Source organism: Salmo salar, chromosome 05, assembly GCF_965601325.2.
Source record: "Salmo salar chromosome 05, fSalSal1, whole genome shotgun sequence".
Lineage (NCBI taxonomy): Eukaryota > Metazoa > Chordata > Actinopteri > Salmoniformes > Salmonidae > Salmo > Salmo salar.
In genome coordinates, this window is record NC_138295.1 from 66,996,161 (window position 1) to 67,017,196 (window position 21,036).

Consider the following 21,036-nt stretch of genomic DNA (forward strand, 5'->3'; position numbering starts at 1 on the left):
TTGTCTGCAATCTCAAACAATGGAGGATCCTTGCCCTAGGTGTATTACTGGAGAAAATACCTTTATTGCGACCCTTGTGCTCTCAAGTATAGTACATTAAAAGAAGGGCTCTTTACTTTAGAGGCCTATGTACTAGAGAGAAGCCTTTCCAATATAGCACTTCAAACCACGTCCTCACAGCCTTTCCCTCTGCAAAAAACTATTAACATTCTAGCCGACGTTGACCAAAAAAGTGATAACTGCTCTCCTAAAAATATAAATTCCCATCAGCACACATTCTCCAGGGAATTTATCAGCTTGTTCATGTCCTATTTACAGAGGGGGGCGTGCTATCTGAGTCAACCATTGTGAAAAATGGACTCCATCTTCTGGGTTAAGCTTGTCCATCAATCTGGGTACAATAGTGCCCCGATAAAGGAACACGTGGTAGAGGTTTATATTTATGTACCAAAGTTACCATGTTTATGAGGAAATGTTGAACCACTAACATAATGTAGGTCTCATAACCATTGGTCATTCTGTACAGTAGACAAAACACAACAGTACTGCTATTTTGAAAGAGTAAAACATTATCACACTGTATTCACTTCTGATATTTAGGAGATTTTATTTATCAAAAAGACACAATGAAAGTAAATGTTTCAATGGCAAAATAAAGAGCCGAGGAGTAATATACGGTGCCACAAATTCCTTTATGAACATCAACGTTCTCATAAAATATGATTCCCATTGTGAATAATCATATTCTGCGACGCTGAGAACTTTTACAAGCAGTGAAGGAATATATTACAGCAATAAAGCTCAACTTAGTTAAAGCAGAAAAACCTTCACATGTATCCACAGCTATCATTTATCTTCTCATCGCCCACACCACAATTCAAGAAACTTTAAGCTTTACATAAAATAAGCATTTTCTCAGGGATATGAGAAGCTAACTTACATTACCGTACATGTATGCATAGATTTGAATAGTGATGCCAGACCTTGAGGATAGGTTCCAGTAGAGGATGCTGAGGGGAGGATGGCTCATAATAATGGCTGGAACGGAGTATGGAATGGCATCAAACACATGGAAACCATATTTTTGTTGTCTTTGATACAAATCCTCGATTCCCGCTCCAGCCATTGCCACGAGTCCATCCTCCCCAGTTAAAGTGCCACCAACAGCCCGTGATAGGTTCACAAACAATTTGGTGGTTTTGGTTCATTTTGTTCCTTTTCTCAGCAAGGTACAAATTAAAAAAACAAAATTAAAAAGCTTGGTACAATGACTCAGCAAGAGTAACAGAAAATAACAATAATAAAACACTTCAGATTTGTGTATGCATGCGATGAGTTAAGAGCTAAAGCCCACTGATGCCGGGGGATTGTGAGGGGAGAGTGATAATAAAGGATGCATGACGTCGGAAGCAGAAAAGGCTAGGAGCTGACACTGAAGCTGCACACTGAAGAGTCTTACCCATCTTTTCAGAGAACTCAGTGATAGCACACACATACAGCCCAGAGGAGAAATCAGAGAGATGATAATCACCCCTCTGAGAGATTAATTAAGCCTATTACTATCTCTAAATAAGCCTTCCTGGAAAATATGTAACAGGATGAGACATTTGGAGGGAATGGAGGGAAAGTGGTTGACTCTACTGCCTATTGATTGGCCAGAGGGTGAGTGCTTCAGGCGATCAACAAACCTGTAATTTATGTCACATGTTCCACTCTTTACACTCAGATCATGGCAGATAGAGATATTTGTGTGCAAGTGTGCCTGTGTTTGCATGAGCAAGAGAGAGGGAGAGGATAGCAAGAGTAAAATGATAGTAAAATAGGACTATGAAAAAAGCTGTGAATCATATTTTAAAGTACTGTTGGTTTTTATCATACCATTTGATACATTTTTGTCTAATGATAATTTATATATTCATAAGTACTACACAACATTTTAATATCATACTTCATAGATACAGTAGCATCAGATAAATATGATCCAGTGCTTAAAAAACAAAAACAAGTAAACAAACACAGAGGAAAACAGGGTAAAGTAAGTGGATACATCAAAAGCTCTGGGTGACACCCCACCTGAAGCTTCTCTTCCATGATTGGCTGGTTGGCTGCCCCAGCTACCACAGTTAGGTACAGTATAAATGAACCACAGTAGACTAGTATGCCACTCACTTGAAGATGGTAATAGAAGTACCAGCTATCCCCCCCCACACACACACACTCATATACCTGCGCACACCAAATATCTAACTACATAACCAAGGAGGGACAGCCATGACGAAGTAGAGGTGTTGGTGTGGGGCAGGCCCCTCCTGTTCTGAGACAGCTGGTACAGGTCAGGTGGTCAGGTGGGGCAGAAGCAGCGAGGTCACATCACTATGACAGCAGCTACCTGGGAAATACAAGCACACCAGACAAAATGCATCAATCATTAACCAGCGCTATAAAGGCAAGCTAAACAATAGGATGACAACCGCTAATGTAGGCTACTCACAAAGCTAAGCTTTCTAAACCAATACCACAGGTGTAATATTCATGTACATATACCTTTACATCCACTACTAACCGCCTTGGGCTTATATTATTTTCCCTTTTTAATTTTTAATTAATTGGTAAGGAACCAATTTGTACTTTTTATTCTGGAAGTGCCACAAGATTGAGGGGAGTAATTTATGATTGGTGGTCAGTGTATGAGTTTAATTTATTTTATTTTACCTTTATTTAACTAGGCAAGTCAGTTAAGAACAAATTCTTATTTTCAACGACGGCCTAGGAACAGTGGTTTAACTGCTTTGTTCAGGGGCAGAACGACAGATTTGTACCTTGTCAGCTCGGGAATTCAAACTTGCAACCTTTCGGTTACTAGCCCAACGCTCTAACCTCTAGGTTACCCTGCCACCCCATTGTCTGGGCCAGAGTTCAGCCAGTTGGAGATCCAACTGGTTCATTAATCAGCAGCCCCCTGTGACGGGCATATAGTAGAACCACAAAAGGCCACAGTGCATCACTTTTATCTCAAATTATACTCAGGAGTTGGCCAACAGGAAACTCATGAGTTAATTACAGCATGTAGCTAAGATGATCTAAGGGTTATGCAGTACACAAAACACCAGTCTCAACGTCAACAGTGAAGAGGCGACTCCGGGATGCTGGCCTTCTAGGCAGAATTCCTCTGTCCAGAGTCTGTGTTCTTTAGCCCATCTTAATCATTTATTTTGATTGGCCAGTCTGAGATATGGCTTTTTCTTTTCAACTTTGCCTAGAAGGCCAGCATCCCGGAGTCGCCTCTTCTCTGTTGACGTTGAGACTGGTGTTTTGCGGGTACTATTTAATAAAGCTGCCAGTTGAGGACTTGTGAGGTGTCTGCTTCTCAAACTAGACACTCTAATGTACTTGTCCTCTTTCTCAGTTGTGCACCGGGGCCTCCCACTCCTCTTTCTATTCTGGTTAGAGACAGTTTTTGCTGTTCTGTGAAGAGAGTAGTACAGAGTTGTACAAGATCTTCAGTTTCTTGGCAATTTCTCGCATGGAATAGCCTTCATTTCTCAGAACAAGAATAGACTGACGAGTTTCAGAAGAAGGTTATTTGTTTCTGGTCATTTGAGCCTGTAATCAAACCCACAATTGCTGATGCTCCAGATACTCAAATAGTCTAAAGAAGGCCAGTTTCATTGCTTCTTTAATCAGAACAACAGTTTTCAACTGTGCTAACATAATTGCAGAAGGGGTTTCTAATGATCAATTAGCCTTTTAAAATTATAAACTTGTATTAGCTAACACAACGTGCCATTGGAACACAGGAGTGATGGTTGCTGATAATGAACCTTTGTACGCCTATGTAGATTCAATTTTATGTTATTTTAATGGACCAAAAATGTGCTTTTCTTTCAAAAACAAGAACATTTCTAAGTGACCCCAAACTTTTGAACGGTAGTGTATGTTATGTTGAACTATTCAATCATTATCGTTCCATGTCATAATTGAAGTTGTAAATTAATAGACATCTGAACTATTGCTGAGATCGGCTTTGTATTGCACCCACAGGGCAAACAACACCCACAGGGCAAACAATGGCTACTTCCTCTGCCTCACACCTGACACTATGGAGTCCATTCTTCCAAGCTGTCTGTCACTCAGTCCCTCTTTCTCCACTTCTCCTCTCATCTTCAGTGAGTCCATCACTACCTTTCCAAATACGTCCATTGGAGGGGTCTGGCGGTCATGTCAGAGAGGGCTAATCACCAAAGCAGATCTCTCTCCAGCAATCTCTCTCCTCACTCTTTCTTTCTCTTCTCTCTATCTACTGCTACTCAGGACCTGACCAGCCAATCTCTGAATAAAACTCACACCACCTTATTTCAAAGAGAGAGGGAAAGAGGGAGGGAGAAAGAGAGGGGGAGAGAAAGAAAAAGAGAGAGAGAGGGGAGATGGATTGAGAGAGGCCACAGCCTGTGAAATGGGGGCAGAGTTCCTGATGGCCATTGGCTTCGACTGCCCAAAGCCAGGCATGCCTGTTTGGGTAAGAGTCTAGAAGAGAAAAGACCCATACAACTGAAGTTGGAAAAAATAAAAAAAACACCACTGTGGTGTTTTATTTTTCATTCAACTCTCATTCATGTAGGTCTGTCTAATTCAGACACTCTCTTTTTTGTCAAGATAGATCCTAGTGTAAGAGAGGTAAGCAAGGGCAACCAGCTTTACATTATTCCAAGTTCTTGCGACACACAAAGCTAGGAAATTGAAAATGTAAAACTCAGACCTGCTTGTATATCATTATACTCCTGGGTAAAGTATTTATTTTTAGGGCAATATCGGTAGAAATGTTACAAATATGGAGGTTCAGGACCAGTGGAAGCTCCGTCTCAGTGAATTTCATTTTTTTTAAATTGTGAAACATTAAAAAAAGTTATCATTTTGAGATATCTATACTAATTATATTAATGTCACCAAATAATTGATGAAAAACACTGTTTTGCAATGAAGGTCTACAATAGCCTCAACAGCACTCTCTGGGGTAGCACCATGGTGTAGCTGGAGGACATATAGTTTCCGTCCTCCTCTGGGTATATTGACTTCAATATAAAACCTAGGAAGCCCCCTTTCATAGACTTACAAAGTAATTATGACAACTTCCGGAGGACGTTTTCCAACCTATCAGAGCTCTTGCAACATGAACTGACATGTTATCTACCCAATCAAAGAATCAGATAATTAATCTAGTACTGAAAGCATAAGCTACAGCTAGCTGGCACTGCAGTGCATAAAATGTGGTGAGTAGTTGAACAGTTTTGAACAACTTAATTTATTTAAAAATGAAGGAGAAGCGAGAGCGAGAGCTAGCTATATTTCGTTGTATTCTTTTCACTTTCACTTACTTAGCTAGTGAATGCAGCTAGCTAGTTCAGCATACTCAAAACACGCGGCTCAAACAGAGAGGGATGCTATGTTAGCTAGCTGGCTATGTCTGTCCAACAATGGAACTCTTCCAAGTCAAGGTAAGCTTTTGGTTGTATTAATTTATTGCCACCAGGGCCCGCCTGTGTAATTGCTAAACTGCTTTCTGTACACTGTACTGCATGATTGTAGCGGGTTTACTAACGCGTTAGTTCTATCTATGATGATAGCTAATATGACGTCAATATGGTGTGGGAGGGGGTATAAAGGAATATAATGGATACAAAAAAAGAAAAAAGAAAAGAAATGATGCAAACAATTAACTTGATAGAACCCACAATCTATCTGCACCCCACCCTACCCTGATTGGAGTAAACTAATAGACAGCAATACTTCTACTGCTACTGCTCACATGTATGGTACATGTAGTTAAATAATTATAAATATATTCTTCATTTCCTCTTTCTGCAAGTGCTGGATTTTCAACCAACCGACCATTCATTCTGATCTTAGAGAGGTGCAGGGGGGAGAGGAGGAAAGAGTATGAAGTTTGACAGGGGGATGAAGATGACTACGCTGCAGACCTCTGTCTATGAAAAGACCCCAGGCTTCCGTCAGATTGGGGATTTTATACCCATCTGAACGATGTCCTGATCCAGACAGGTTGGAATAACGCCAGGAAGGAGGGGTTGGAGAAGAGAGAGAGAGGCACAGATGGAATGAGAGAACAAAACGTTTTGGGGAGAAATAGGGGACTAAAAATGGGGAGAATTGTCGATAAAAATGGGGAATACGGTGGATAAAATGAATGGGACAGAGTAGAGGACAAGCAAAGACAAAGAGAGCGAGTAATCGAGAATGAGAGATTGAGTAAAAGAGAGAGTGAACGAGAGAGAGAAACAGAAAGAGAGAGAGATCAAGAGAGAAAATGAAAGGAAGAGAAAAGGAGAGAGCGTGAGGTAGAGAGTAACGGTAGGGAGATATGGTACTTTGAAGAGATCAGAGGGCATGAGGCTACCCCGTCTCCCTGGCACACACACAGAGGGAGAGAGAGCTCTGCCAGTATCACCCACTTCAAAGCTCTGTCTTTGTGCCACCACAACGAGACCCCCTTCTCCTCCGGAAGAGTCTGGGAGACACACAAATGCATCTATGCATGCACGCACACACCCACACACTCGCGCACACACGCACAGAGCTTAATCTTCTGCACTGTATCTTTGGTTAAGCAAGGGGGCGCTAGAAAGCTGTTTGAACATAACTCCACCTTGTCATTGAAAGACGTGGGCAAAAAGACGGAGGAAAGGAGTGAGGTTAGGAGGGAGGGAATGAAAGCCAATAAATACAGACAGTCCCCAAGATGAATGCTGGAGTGACAAACTGAGGGAAATAGTATTGCAGCAGTTCAGACATCTGGTAATGTGCCTCAGTAGATCCATATACAATACACAAACAATATAAAAACTCCAGACAGGCAGTCTAATGAGAGAAAGGCAGGAGATAAACTGAATTAAAAAATGATATTGATGAAAGTGTCAAGGTACTGTACTGTAGATAACATAGACAAGTAGGATAACAGACCGGTGGAAGCTGCTGTCACATTAAATCACGTTTGATATCTTAATCCATTCCACCCATTACAATGATCCAGCTTCCCTTCACTTGCCTGCACTGCAAAATACATGTCAAATCTCCTTTGTACTGAGTGAGTTGGTGGAGGTGTTTACTATCGCCCAGCCAGAGTGAAGGAAGATTTAGAAGTCAAACTGAAATCCAGAGTGGATGGGATCAATGTGAGCAGCTGGGGAGGGGTTGTGTTTTGAAGGACCCTGTTCTGTCCGTCATGCCCCATTTCCAGCAGAGCCAGTGTCCAGATGCATGGAGCTGATAGGCCGTATCAATCACAACCCAAACTGGCTTCACGGCACAGCTATCACAGCAATCGATTGTCAGTCACAGGCTGGATGAATGGCGTAGACTCTGAGCCAACAGGTTGACCGGGTGGTGTGTGTGTGATGGTGGGGGGAAAGAGAGAAGAGGAGAAGCAGATATTTCGCATGACAGCCTAGTTTGACCACTCACATTCAAGTATCTATATTACTAAGTTTCTCTATCTTAACACATTTGATGGCTACACTGTTGTGCACAACAGTATATCTAATATGAACCTAGCTCACCCATTGTACTGCATATCAGACCTATCAGTCCACTCAAATACACTGGTGAACACAATGACATAGTGGATGGATTTATGCTGCTTCTTTAACCCTCCATGTGAGGTCCCTCCATACCTAAGCTGCTACCCACCATCCATCCTTCCCTCGATTGACTCTCTCCAAAATGGCATCTGTCTGTGTGAGGAGCTCTGTGTTGATCAGGCTGGTGTAATGACAGCCTAAGCCGTCCGCTGGAAGGTCTCACACATTAAGGAGCTGGCCAATCAGCTTTAGGTAATCTCAGCTCTACTTCCTGGAGAACGCTGGCTGTGCTGAGCAGGCTTGGAGAGAGACAGGCGGTTTGGGCAGCTGGGGATATGTGTGTGTGTGAGTGCTTTTATGTGGACAGTCTATATGTTTATGTGTGTAGGGTGTATAATTCAGAATTTATAATATTTACAGTAAATGGAGAGTAATTAAAACATGTATTTGTAAGTTGTGTTAATCATTTTGACCATAGCGACTAGTTTGTGAAATGTGTTACTGCTAGGCTCAGATCACCTGTGTCACATAGTGTTGTGTTGTCTCACGGAAAGAGAAACGTCAGTGACAGTCCCATACCCACAGAGTCACAGTAATCCCCTGCAGCAAAGTTGGGAGTAAGCTGACGGCATGGAAAAAGATAAACAAGGATTGTCATTTTTCACCCCGTAATGGAAAATTGCCCAGCACTTTCTCTCCACAGCATTTATCTCTAATAGAGTTGAAAAAATCCATACACTCTAATTTACCGCAATCATTTCTACATACAAAATATACTTTCTAACTCTTTGCACATTTTCTTTCTTCCATTTTTGTTAGCTATTTCCTTCTTACTTTAGGGAAGATATCAAAAGCAGAAATAGTTTGAGCAACAAGGCCTGAATCCACAATATCAAAACAATCTGAATTGGCTATTTTTCCCAAACCACAAACCAATACTTTTATTTAAATTGACTCCTATCGTTTAACAAAATACAGTCATTTTCTCAATAATAAAAAACTGCAAAGTCTCCCAAACATCTGAAGTTAACAAAAAATAAAGTGACAGTCAGACTGAAACATTCTGAAAGCAAAAAGAAAACTTTTTCTTCCCTTCCCTCGTAGAGCAGAGGATAGATTGAGGACATCAGTGACGAATGTCTTGCATTAACTTTGTTGTTTATTTTCCCCCGTAAGCAGTGAAATAACCCTATTAAATCAAGTAGTCACTCGACCATTAATCTCAATGCAGCTGACTAGTCCCTCAAAGCTAAATGGGGTTTAGAATTTGCATGAGGCGAGTTTACCCACAAAGCCTTGCCTAAGAGGATTGCAGTTCAGACAGAGAGCTTATTGTCACACTTGTTCATAGACACGGATTAACGGTAGTAGACCACAAAAGGACTGCACTAACTTCATGGCAAGTCACACAAGTTCCCCCTCACTGCATTGCTAGTGAAGAGATCTCTCTTTCAGGGGTGAAAATACAGCAAATTACAATGCACCAGTTACTTCTGTGACATCTATGAATTAATAGCTACTCTGTACTCTTCATTTCCTTTGATTTCACATGAGTACTTACTGCATGGTTATTTGCCTTTTTGACTTCAGCTTCAATATCAGGTGTTTATGGATGCCAGGAAGGCCTGAAAATACAGCATTTTGGGTAACTCAGATTGTTCTGGCATTTCTCACATAAAAACTTAATTGGGAGGAACGATGTTGAATATGCTTTTATAAGAATATTTTCAAGATAAACAGTTTCTTGGAAAAGAAGCCACATGGGTGTAATTTGGGAGGTGTCCCTAACCGCTGAGAGAGAAACACTCCTACGCCAACCTCAGATGCATCAACCTCCAGAACAAAAGGAAGGGTAGGATCTGGCTGCCTAAGGATGGGTGCAGAGTTGAAGAGGTGTTTCATGGTCCCAAATACAGTAGGGTGGTGTCGGTCCATTGGAGGGTACTGGTTTTTTGACTGGTGAGAGCTGACAGAGGAGAGGTTGTGCTGCTGCAGTTTCGGAGGAACTGGCAGTAGTAGTTGGAAAATCCTAGGAAATGTTGTAGTTCCTTTATGGTGGTAGGTTTGGGCCAGTTAAGCACGGCCGTGACTTTGCCTTTGTCCATGTTGACCACTCCTGGTGTCAACGTGAAACCTAGGAAGGTTACCGTAGGCGCTCTTCTCAGCCTTGACATAAAGATGGTGGTCCTGAAGCCATTGGAGGACCTGTTGCACATGATGTGCGTGTTCTGCAGTGGAGTGAGAGTAGATAAAGATATTGTCAATGTACACGATGAGGAACTGGTTGATCATGTCCTGGAAAACTTCATTCATGAAGGACTGGAAGACTGCGGGAGCATTGGTGAGACCGTAGGGCATAACCAGGTATTCGTAGTGACCCCTAGCGTTGATGAACTCCATCTTCCACTCATCCCCACTTTGGATACGGACCAGATTGTAAGCACTACATAGGTCGAGTTTGGAGTAGATGACAGCCTGTCCAACTTGTTCTAGTGCGCCCGGAATCAGAGGAAGAGGGAAGCGATTCTTGATGGTAAAGTCATTTATGCAGGGATGGAGACTACCATCCTTTTTTTCACAAAAAAGAAACTGGATGCAGCCGGAGATGTGGATGGATGGATGAATCCCATATACAGAAGAGGCTCTCTACAGGTGTCCATAGCCTCATTCTCTGGAATGGACAAGGGGTAGAGCCAACCCTTAGGGGGCGATGCCCCAGGAAGAAGGTCAATCGCGCAGTCCTCCGGGCGATGAGGGGGCAGAATGGACACCTTTTTCTTGCTGAAGACACTCTGGAACTGGGCATATACAGGTGGGATGTGGGTTGGAATGGCAGACTCCGATCCTTCTATAGAGGTGGCTCGACAGGGCAGATTGAAGCAGTTCTTAAAACAGGTGGGAGAACATGACAGCAGTTTCCCTTGCCGCCAGGAGATGGCAGGGTTGTGAGGGCTTAGCCAGGGGTGACCAAGGTTCTTTAGGCGAAGACAACACCATTAACTGAATGACCTCAGAGTGAAGGAGGCGAATCTGAAGGGTGATACTTTCAGTCATGCGAGTCACAAGACCAGTTCCGAGAGGTTGTCTGTCCAGCGCATTAATCCTAAAGGGAGGATTAACAGGGATTAATTTGACTCTTAACTGTTGTGCCAATTGTTCGTCAATGAAATTACCTGCGGCCCCTGAGTCCACTAGTCCCTCCACAATCTGAGTGACCCCATTAGCCGTGATACCAAACTGCCTTTTGGTAATATTCAAAACATAGAGGTGCTTACCCGGGCAAAAGTGGAGGGGTTGTGGTCACCTCTTCGAGGGGGGGCAAATGGGACAGCTATTGAGTAGGAGGTTACTCTCCACAATAGAGGCACAGGTTCACAACCTCCAATGTCTCGCGGCAGGCGTGAAAGGGGTGTGGCTGAGTTGCATGGGTTCGGGGCTCTTAGACTGTGGTGGACGAGAGAAGAGAGTGGAAGACTCGCAGGCCATGGGCGACGATGTCTGCGGTCCACCAGTAGGTTGGATATGGACATCCGGATATATTGGTTTAGGTCCACTAAATCTCCTCTGCAGGCCAGTTCGATCTGTAACACCCGATTAAGACCCCTCCAGTAGACTGAGGTGAGCTGATTTACTGATTTATTGCCTGCAGCCATGGTGTGGAACTCCAGGTCATACTCAGTGGTGGAGCGACGGCCCTGACGCAGCTCACATAAAAGGTCCCCGGTGTGACGACCTGAAACTGAATGGTCGAACTCCTCCTTGAAGAGGGCGTGGAAACGTGATTCAGAGGACAGATCAGAACGTTGAGCGGCCCACAGGCTTGTGACCCAATCCAGAGCTTTGCCTGTGAGTAGGGAGATGACGAAGTCCACCCTGTCTTTGTCAGAGGTGAAGTCAGCAGGGTGATGGTCTACGTACAGGTTACATTGCATGACAAATCCTTGACATTTCCCTGGGGAGCCGTCATATTTATTAGGCATGGATTTTGGGGGAGATGAACGAGAGGAGGCTGTGGCACCTGATATCGGTGAAGCAGGGATGGTCTGGTGAAACAGATCACAGAGTTCATTGATTCATTCCTCCTGTCTGGCTAGATGTAGTTGCAGCTCCGTTGAATCCATCTGTGGTTTTTGGTGAAGTATTCTGTAATGAACACAATGGGGGAGAGAGAGCTGGTTTCAAGCGCAGGGCGCAGCAGGTGTTTATTGTAAAGGACCACAGCAGGAGTCAGGTAGCTGGGTCCAGGGGCAGGCAGAAGGCCATACACAGGGGGTCCAAAAAGGCAACAGTACAGGAAGGGAAAAGGCTAGTAACATCGTCTGGGAGAGCAGGCAATAGGTTGATAACAGGAAATCCAATAGGCTAAAGTACAGGCAGGGAATAGGTAAAAGGCATCATTAGTGAAGCAGGCAAAATCTATCATACACTAGAGGAATAAATTACAGTTAACACAGCACTCCAAATAGAAGTGTGTTATAAAACAAACAATACCTCACAATGATGGGGGTGCAAAGAACTGAACTAAATAGTGTGTGATAATGACATACAGGTGTGTGAAAAGGTGGTCAGAATTCTGGTGATTGGGATCTGGAGAGTGAGCTGCGTTCAGGGGATCTACTGTGTTTGAGAGCGTGAGATGGAAAGTGGGCTGGAAAGTGAGCTGCATTCAGGGGATCAACATGTGTTCGGATTTTTCGTTATTTAGCCCTCCGAAAAGGCTCACCAGGAAGCACACAATGTCATGACTCGTGTTTGTCCTTCATTTTATTTTAAATCAAATGACCACAGGTCATAAACCTGAAATACAACAAACAAATAATGACAATATATTATTAAGATATAATATATAATATATTATTCAAGTAATATAATAATAATGTAAATAATGAAAATCAAATACGCCTGCAACACCATCAAAGATGTGGCAAATCTGGCTTAAAACAGCACCGACTACATCACCCAGAATGCCCAGCGCCAGAGGAGCATGCGCACAGTGACTCTGCCGTCACAGGTTGTTATGGACGCTGTCACAGGACACAGAACCCATGCCACCACATGCCTCGTTCAAAGGATTTACACACGCACAAACGCAACATAATGCGGCACTCCACCATGGATCACCGAACCAAACCACCGCTATCACCACCGCCACCAGAAACCAGCAGAGTGCTCCGAACAATCAGCACAATGCAAATGGCTGATAATAATAGCCTAATGCTATATAGCATCTGGGTCGCTGAGCTACCGCACCCAGCGAGCTACAAGTTACTCCCGGCCAACTAACACCGACACAGTGAGGTAAACGTTCAGTGCACAAACATATAAGTGACATAAACATTAATGCTAGACTGAGTAGTTCGCAGTTACATACCAACGGGCTGTGTGCTCCTGATGATTGTCTGCGGTGAAGTGATTACCAGGTGCTGTAATTTAAGTCTCTAGTGAAGCAGCGCATGCGCACATAACGTAACATATCTGAGCATCTAAGAAACTTAAAGAAATCACTCGTTCCCCATTTAATTGAACACATCAGACCCATTTGCTTCTCTTTTATCTATTTATATATATATATATATATATATATATATATTTTTTTTTTTTTTTTTTCCTGAGTGAGCTAGAAGTCTCAACACCTCCCACTTGGCCGACTGATTGAAGATCCAAGGAGGGGACAGTCTCTTGAGTCTCTCAGTGAGAATTTCAAACTAAAGTCCAGTCTTTGTAGGCATTTACAAACAAACGTGTTAACCTGTTAGGGCTAGGGGGCAGTATTTGCACGGCTGGATATTTTTTTTGTACCCGATTTAATCTGGTTACTAATCCTACCCAGTAACTAGAATATGCATATACTTATTATATATGGATAGAAAACACTCTAAAGTTTCTAAAACTGTTTGAATGGTGTCTGTGAGTATAACAGAACTAATTTGGCAGGCAAAACCCTGAGACATTTTCTGACAGGAAGTGGATACCTGATGTGTTGTATTACCTTTAAACCTATGCCATTGAAAAACACAGGGGCTGAGGAATATTTTGGCACTTCCTATTGCTTCCACTAGATGTCACCAGCCTTTACAAAGTGTTTTGAGTCTTCTGGAGGGAGATCTGACCGAACAAGAGCCATGGAACGATGATGGCCCATTAGACACCTGGCGCGCGAGTTCATGTTGGGTACCCTCATTCCAATACGTTATAAAAGAGTATGCATTCGTCCACCTTGAATATTATTCATGTTCTGGTTAACCTCTATGGGCTAGGTGGGACGCTAGCGTCCCACCCGTGGTGCACTCCATCAACAGCAGGTGCATTTCAAGAGCGGCAAATTTGAATCCAAATAAATGTCAAAATTAAAATTTTTCAAACATACAACTATTTTACACCATATTTTAGGCCCTAATGATTTATGCTATACAACGTTTGACATGTTTGAACGAACGTAAATATATTTTTTCCCCTCGTTCATGAAGTGAAGTCCGGCGGGCTTAGATCATGTGCTAACAAGAGATTTTTGGACATAAATGATGAGCTTTTTTGAACAAAACTACATTCGTTATGGACCTGTGATACCTGGAAGTGACATCTGATGAAGAGAATCAAAGGTAATGGATTATTTACATAGTATTTTCGATTTTAGATCTCCCCAACATGACGACTAGTCTGTATCGCAACGCGTATTTTTCTGGGCGCAGTGCTCAGATTATTGCAAAGTGTGATTTCCCAGTAAGGTTATTTTAAAATCTGGCAAGTTGATTGCGTTCAAGAGATGTAAATCTATAATTCTTTAAATGACAATATAATATTTTACCAATGTTTTCTAATTTTAATTATTTAATTTGTGATGCTGACTTGACTGCCGGTTATTGGAGGGAAACGATTTCCTCAACATCAATGCCATAGTAAAACGCTGTTTTTGGATATAAATATGAACTTGATAGAACTAAAAATGCATGCATTGTCTAACATAATGTCCTAGGAGTGTCATCTGATGGAGATTGTAAAAGGTTAGTGCATCATTTTAGCTGGTTTTATGGTTTTGGTGACCCTGTCTTTGAATTGACAAAACATTACACACAACTCTTGTAAATGTACTGTCCTAACATACTCTAAATTTATGCTTTCGCCGTAAAACCTTTTTGAAATCGTAAAACGTGGTTAGATTAAGGAGATGTTTATCTTTCAAATGGTGTAACATAGTTGTATTTTTGAAAAATTTGAATTTGGACATTTATTTGGATTCAAATTTGCCGCTCTTGAAATGCACCTGCTGTTGATGGAGTGCACCACGGGTGGCACGCTAGCGTCCCACCTAGCCCCAAGAGGTTAAAGAGATGTTTATCTTTCAAAGGGTGTAAAATAGTTGTATGTTTGAAAAATTTGAATTTTGACATTTATTTGGATTCAAATTTGCCGCTCTTGAAATGCACCTGCTGTTGATGGAGTGCACCACGGGGGGGACGCCTGCGTCCCACCTAGCCCATAGAGGTTAACTAAGGAGGTAGGTTCCACCACCTTTCCTCCCACTGAGTGTAGGTTTGCCCTCAAAGCACTCAGTTGCCTCCCAGGGTTACCCGCTAGCTATGCAAAGAACACAGAGTCACAGTCTTTGGGTACCCATGGCGAGGACTTATCTTACCTCCTCTTGGTCTTCAGCAGGAATCAAGATCACCAACCTCCGCACATCCCTGCGAGTGATGATTTTCGTGTGCATGGTAGAGTCCTTTCTCCGGGCCCTGATAACCATGGGAGCAGGAAGACCCATGCAGGTTGTTATGTCCGCATCCTGGACAACCCCCTTCTCGTCTGGATATGTTGTAGCAACCCGGCCGAGCCGGAACTGCCCCCTCAGAGCGTTCTGGTCCGCAATCCAGACTATGTCTCCAACCTTGATACTTCTCTCTGCTCGGTGCCACTTGTGTCGTATGAACAAGTTTGGTCCTGCCAGTTCGCTCCATCTCTTCCAGAACCTGTCGACTCCAGCCTGGACAGCCCTCAGCCTGCGCCAAGAGCGGGTTTCCATGTCGATTCCGTATATGTCACCTCCCTGTCCGGTGCGCCCCAGGATAAGGGAGTTGGGGGTCAAATACTCCACTGAGTCCTCTTGTTCCTGTGCCCTGGCGTCGATGGGTCGCTCATTAGTCAAGTTGGCTGCAGAGTAGAGAAGGGTCTGGAACTCCCCCCAGGTGTAGCAGCCAGTTGTTCCGCCAAGACTGTTAAGAGCTCTTTTAAGGAGCTTGACAGCTGCCTCTGCTGCTCCATTCCTGTGTGGCGAGTCTGCAGGATGAAAGTCCCATTGCCACTCTGTGCTATTTCTGGCAGCCTTGTCTTCAACGGATGCCTTCTGCAAACAGGCCAGGTGCTTGTGTAGCTCTCTCAGAGCAGGCCTGGCTCCCAAGAAGTTTGTGCCTCTGTCTGACCATAGCTTTTTGGGATGCCCCCTCAGAGCAGTGAACCGGGAGTAGGCCTGAAGAAAGCTCTCAGAAGACTGGTCGTCGATGAGATCAGCATGGACAGCTCTGGAAGTCATGCAGCAATACACGACTCCCCAGACCTTTTTCTTGGTTCTTTTCTTAACAGCGTCCCTCACTTCAAAGGGTCCAAAGAGGTCTAGTGTAGTATACTCGAATGGGTTTGCTCTACTGGTACGTTCCTGAGGAAGAGCGCTCATCACTTGCTGGCACAGCCGGGCTCTTTGCTTCTTGCAAGTGATGCACCTGTTGACTACCTTCTTCACTGTCCTCTGACCTTGCACAACCCAAGCCTTTCTTTTAGTGTGCAGCAGTGTGGCAGCCACCCCTTCATGATTCGCTTCGTGAGCTTCCCTCGCAAGCAAGGCCCCCAGCCACGACCGGAACAGGATTAAAGGTACAGCGGTTCCGTCTTCATTCCAAGACTGGACTCTACCACCACAAAGTAAGAGTCCATTGTTGTCATCTTTCATCACCACAAGGCGGTTTAAGGTCGTATCCTGAAAGTTCACGCCGTCTTGGGCTGCAAGGGCTAGTTCTTGGAAAGCCGCTGTTCTCTCTCCCACAGACAGCCTGGGGCCCCTCACCTCCCAGTTTGCTGAGCTCGAGGCTTGGTAGCTTGTCCTCAGCTAGGATTCTGCCGCTCTTCGAACCCAGGCAATTGTTCCACACAATTTAGACAAGCTACTGAATCGTTCGGGCCCGACAAGGCGCACTAGAGCTACACCCCAGGGCTTCCTCTTTGGCCTCTCTACTGCTGGAGTTGGACCTTGGTCTTTCATCTGCGGTCACGGTGCGGAGTCTTGCAAGTCTGCCCCAACATCAGTATTGCTGGGGCCTGAGAACTTTTCTGCCTGAGACCTGGTGACTACAGCTGAGAACGCTCTTCTGTGCAACCTTTTAACGTCATCAGCCACGCTGGTCACTATCTCACTGGCCGTCTTCACAGGCCACTCAGCCTCAGGCCAACTCAGGAACTCTGGGCCTTGTTGCCACTCTGACCCTTCATCGAGTTCCTCGGGAGTTGCTCCCCTTGTGATGATGTCTGCTATGTTCAGGTTGCCCTCAATCCACCTCCAGTCTTCCACTGGTCCAGCCTTCTGGATCTCTCCGATGCGGTTAGCGAAGAAAGTTTGGTAGCCATAGCTATCCTTGTGAATTGCTCCCAGGATTGTTTGGCTATCCACGAAGTGGACCCAGCGTGCGACCTTGATGCGGCAGTGCTTTACAAGGTATTTTCTCAGGTGGATCGAAAAGACAGCACCATATACCTCTGCGTTAATCACGTCTCCTTTCTGGTTGAGAGGGGTAAGCTTTGCTTTTGACTCAACCAGCCTCACTATGACCCCATTCTGCGTCTCCCAACGGAGATAGAGCACCACGCCGTAGGAAGCCTCACTCCCATCTGAAAACGTGACTCCCATTGGATGGCCTATGGCTCCAATTGGTGTGAGGCTTCTTTCGAACCTGATCTGGGCAAGTCTCACACATTCTTCGAGGAGTCTTATGGAAGCCTCCCGTAGTTTTGGTGAGAGTGGGTCATCCCAAGTGTCCTTAACCTCTATGGGCTAGGTGGGACGCAAGCGTCCCACCCGTGGAAAGATAAACATCTCCTTAATCTAACCACGTTTTACGATTTCAAAAAGGTTTTACGGCGAAAGCATAAATTTAGAGTATGTTAGGACAGTACATTTACAAGAGTTGTGTGTAATGTTGTGCCAATTCAAAGACAGGCGTCACCAAAACCATAAATCAGCTAAAATGATGCACTAACCTTTTACAATCTCCAACAGATGACACTCCTAGGACATTGTGTTAGACAATGCATGCATTTTTAGTTCTATCAAGTTCATATTTATATCCAAAAACAGCGTTTTACTGTGGCGTTGATGTTCAGGAAATCGTTTCCCTCCAATAACCGGCATTCAAGTCAGCACCACAAATTAAATAATTCAAATTAGAAAACATTGGTAAAATATTATATTGTCATTTAAAGAATTATAGATTTACATCTCTTGAACGCAATCAACTTGCCAGATTTAAAAATAACCTTACTGGGAAATCACACTTTGCAATAATCTGAGCACTGCGCCCAGAAAAATACGCGTTGCGATACAGACTAGCTGTCATGTTGGGGAGATCTAAAATCGAAAATACTATGTAAATAATCCATTACCTTTGATTCTCTTCATCAGATGTCACTTCCAGGTATCACAGGTCCATAACGAATGTAGTTTTGTTCAAAAAAGCTCATCATTTATGTCCAAAAATCTCCGTCTTGTTAGCACATGATCTAAGCCCGCCGGACTTCACTTCATGAACGAGGGGAAAAAATATATTTACGTTCGTTCAAACATGTCAAACGTTGTATAGCATAAATCATTAGGGCCTTTTTTAACCAGAACATGAATAATATTCAAGGTGGACGAATGCATTCTCTTTTATAACGTATTGGAACGAGGGTACCCAACATGAACTCGCGCGCCAGGTGTCTAATGGGCCATCATCGTTCCATGGCTCTTGTTCGGTCAGATCTCCCTCCAGAAGACTCAAAACACTTTGTAAAGGCTGGTGACATCTAGTGGAAGCAATAGGAAGTGCCAAAATATTCCTCAGCCCCTGTGTTTTTCAATGGCATAGGTTTAAAGGTAATACAACACATCAGGTATCCACTTCCTGTCAGAAAATGTCTCAGGGTTTTGCCTGCCAAATGAGTTCTGTTATACTCACAGACACCATTCAAACAGTTTTAGAAACTTTAGGGTGTTTTCTATCCATATATAATAAGTATATGCATATTCTAGTTACTGGGTAGGATTAGTAACCAGATTAAATCGGGTACATTTTTTTATCCAGCCGTGCAAATACTGCCCCCTAGCCCCAACAGGTTAACTGGACTGCTTATACTCGCTTCTTGGTAAGCTTCTCTCACAAGCATAACCCCTTTCTGCTTTGCGGGTGTGGCAAGACCAATGGGGTCGTAGAATCCAGCGATCTGGCTTAGCAGCATCCGACGCGTCAATGGGTTTGGAGTTTTACCTCTGACTTCCTCTTCGCGCAAATCGACTCCTGTTCTCAACTTTCCTCTCTTTGAGAAATTTACAGAGGTCATCACACAAAGTTTGTCGGTCTCTGGTTCATAGCCGGCTCCAAGTGCTTTGCTCTCTTCGTCCCGCATCTGGTTGGGTAACACCAGCGTTTTGGGCACACTCACAGTTGTCTTACTGATACTGGCATCAGTTATGGTTGCGGACCTCCCACTTTGGCCTGATAAGACCCATGGCTTAAGGGAGAAGCCTCCAGCCTTTAAGATATTTTCCACTCCTTTGGTGATTTTCTCCAGTATCTGCAAGTCATTGTGGGACGTCAAGATGTCATCCACATAACTATCTTCTACCACAACTCTGCGCTCCTCAACCATGGCTGCAAACTGGGGCAGGTTGGCTGTTTCTCTCATTGCCACCTGGGCGATACAACCAGCAGGTTTATCGCCAATGTTGACCCTGACGACAGCAAAGACTTCGATCACCTCCTCAGGATTGTCTCTCCAGAGGAATCGATGGAGGTGTACTTCTTTGTCTTCTAGCCAGACAGAGTTGTACATTTTTTTCACATCGCCCAGGGCGGCATACAACCCAGTCCTGAATCTCAGAAGCACGCCCCTTATCTGATTTAGGACATGAGGACCCTTGTACAGTAGATCATTTAAACTTATTCCCATGAATTCTTGGCTACTGTCCCAGACAATTCTTACAGGGGTAGTGGTTGAGTGAGGATTAGGAGCAACTAAATGACTGATATACCACTTAGGTCCCTTCCAGCTATCGATTTCCTCCTGGGTGACTTTAATGGCAGCCCCTCTTGAGACCATATCGTGGATTTGCTCTCTGTACGCAGCCTTCCATTCCGGCTCCCTCTCCAGTCGTTTCTCAGTGTTTAAAAAGGTCGCTTCCACTGCACATCGATTGTCAGGCAGCGTTGTGGGGTCTCCTTTCCACGGGTAAGCTGCGTCCCAGTGAGGGGATTCGCTGTGCTTGTCAGCTTGCACGTAGGTGAGACATTCCTTTATTTTCTCCAAGTCTCTTTCCTCTCCTAGGGTCATTTCCTTGCCTCCAGGGGGGCACCTACCGCATCTGCAGCCACCACACTGAGGATCACAGGCAGTGCCAATACTGTCCCACTTGAACCATTCAAAAACTTCTTTGTTGGTAGTTGCAGTGTTTCGGAGGATTGCGTCTTCTTCTTCCACCGAAACTCCAATGGGTCCTCCCGTCTTCACGAGAATCTCTTTGTATGCCCTTGAAGCTGTTCTCATTGACCTAGCGAAATGTGTTTCAGACCTGTGCACTGCTAGGTCTATCACTTCAAAGAGGTCAGGATGCGTTCCACCAACAGTCTTCCCAAGGGCACCATCCCAGAGGACGAGGTCTCCAACTACTCTGACTGGCTGTGGGACCAGGCGACCCTCCCTGTGGCTAATCAACAGGTCAATCTTTTCGGGCCGGACCAAGTCCTTTGGAAAGAACTTCTGCAGTTGCTGTGGCGTGACAGCTTGGTTCACCTTCGCAACATCTTCCAAGCCGTAACAGAGGACTTTGTGCTCTGCTATTGTACCTCTGGGAGTTTTTACTCTCAGCCTCAGGGTATACTTCATGGTAGTAATGGTTTTCTCCATCCCTCCAACACCTTGGACAATCAACTTAACCTCTTGACGGTCGCCTAGGATAGGGGGCGCCACAGCGCATTTTGAAAAAAATTCGTGCCCATTTTAAACGGCCTACTACTCAAACTCAGAAGCTAGGATATGCATATAATTAATACTTGTGGATAGAAAACACCCTAAAGTTTCTAAAACTGTTTGAATGGTGTCTGTGAGTATAACAGAACTCATATGGCAGTCAAAACCCCGAGACAGATGGAAACAGGAAGTGGAATTCTGAATTGCGAACTCAACTTCATCACGTTGCCTATTAATCACACCG

At 44.1% G+C, this 21,036-nt stretch overlaps 1 protein-coding gene across 1 annotated transcript in view; it reads right to left on the reverse strand.

Moving 5' to 3' along the window:
- Positions 1-587: 587 nt before the first annotated feature.
- The window catches only part of LOC106605505 (t-SNARE domain-containing protein 1), a 138,263-nt gene continuing 117,814 nt past the window's right edge, over positions 588-21,036 (reverse strand). Inside the window, exon 12 of the mRNA XM_014201240.3 lies at positions 588-2,389. The gene's annotated coding sequence lies outside the window, so the exon portion shown is untranslated. The remainder of the gene's footprint in view (positions 2,390-21,036) is intronic.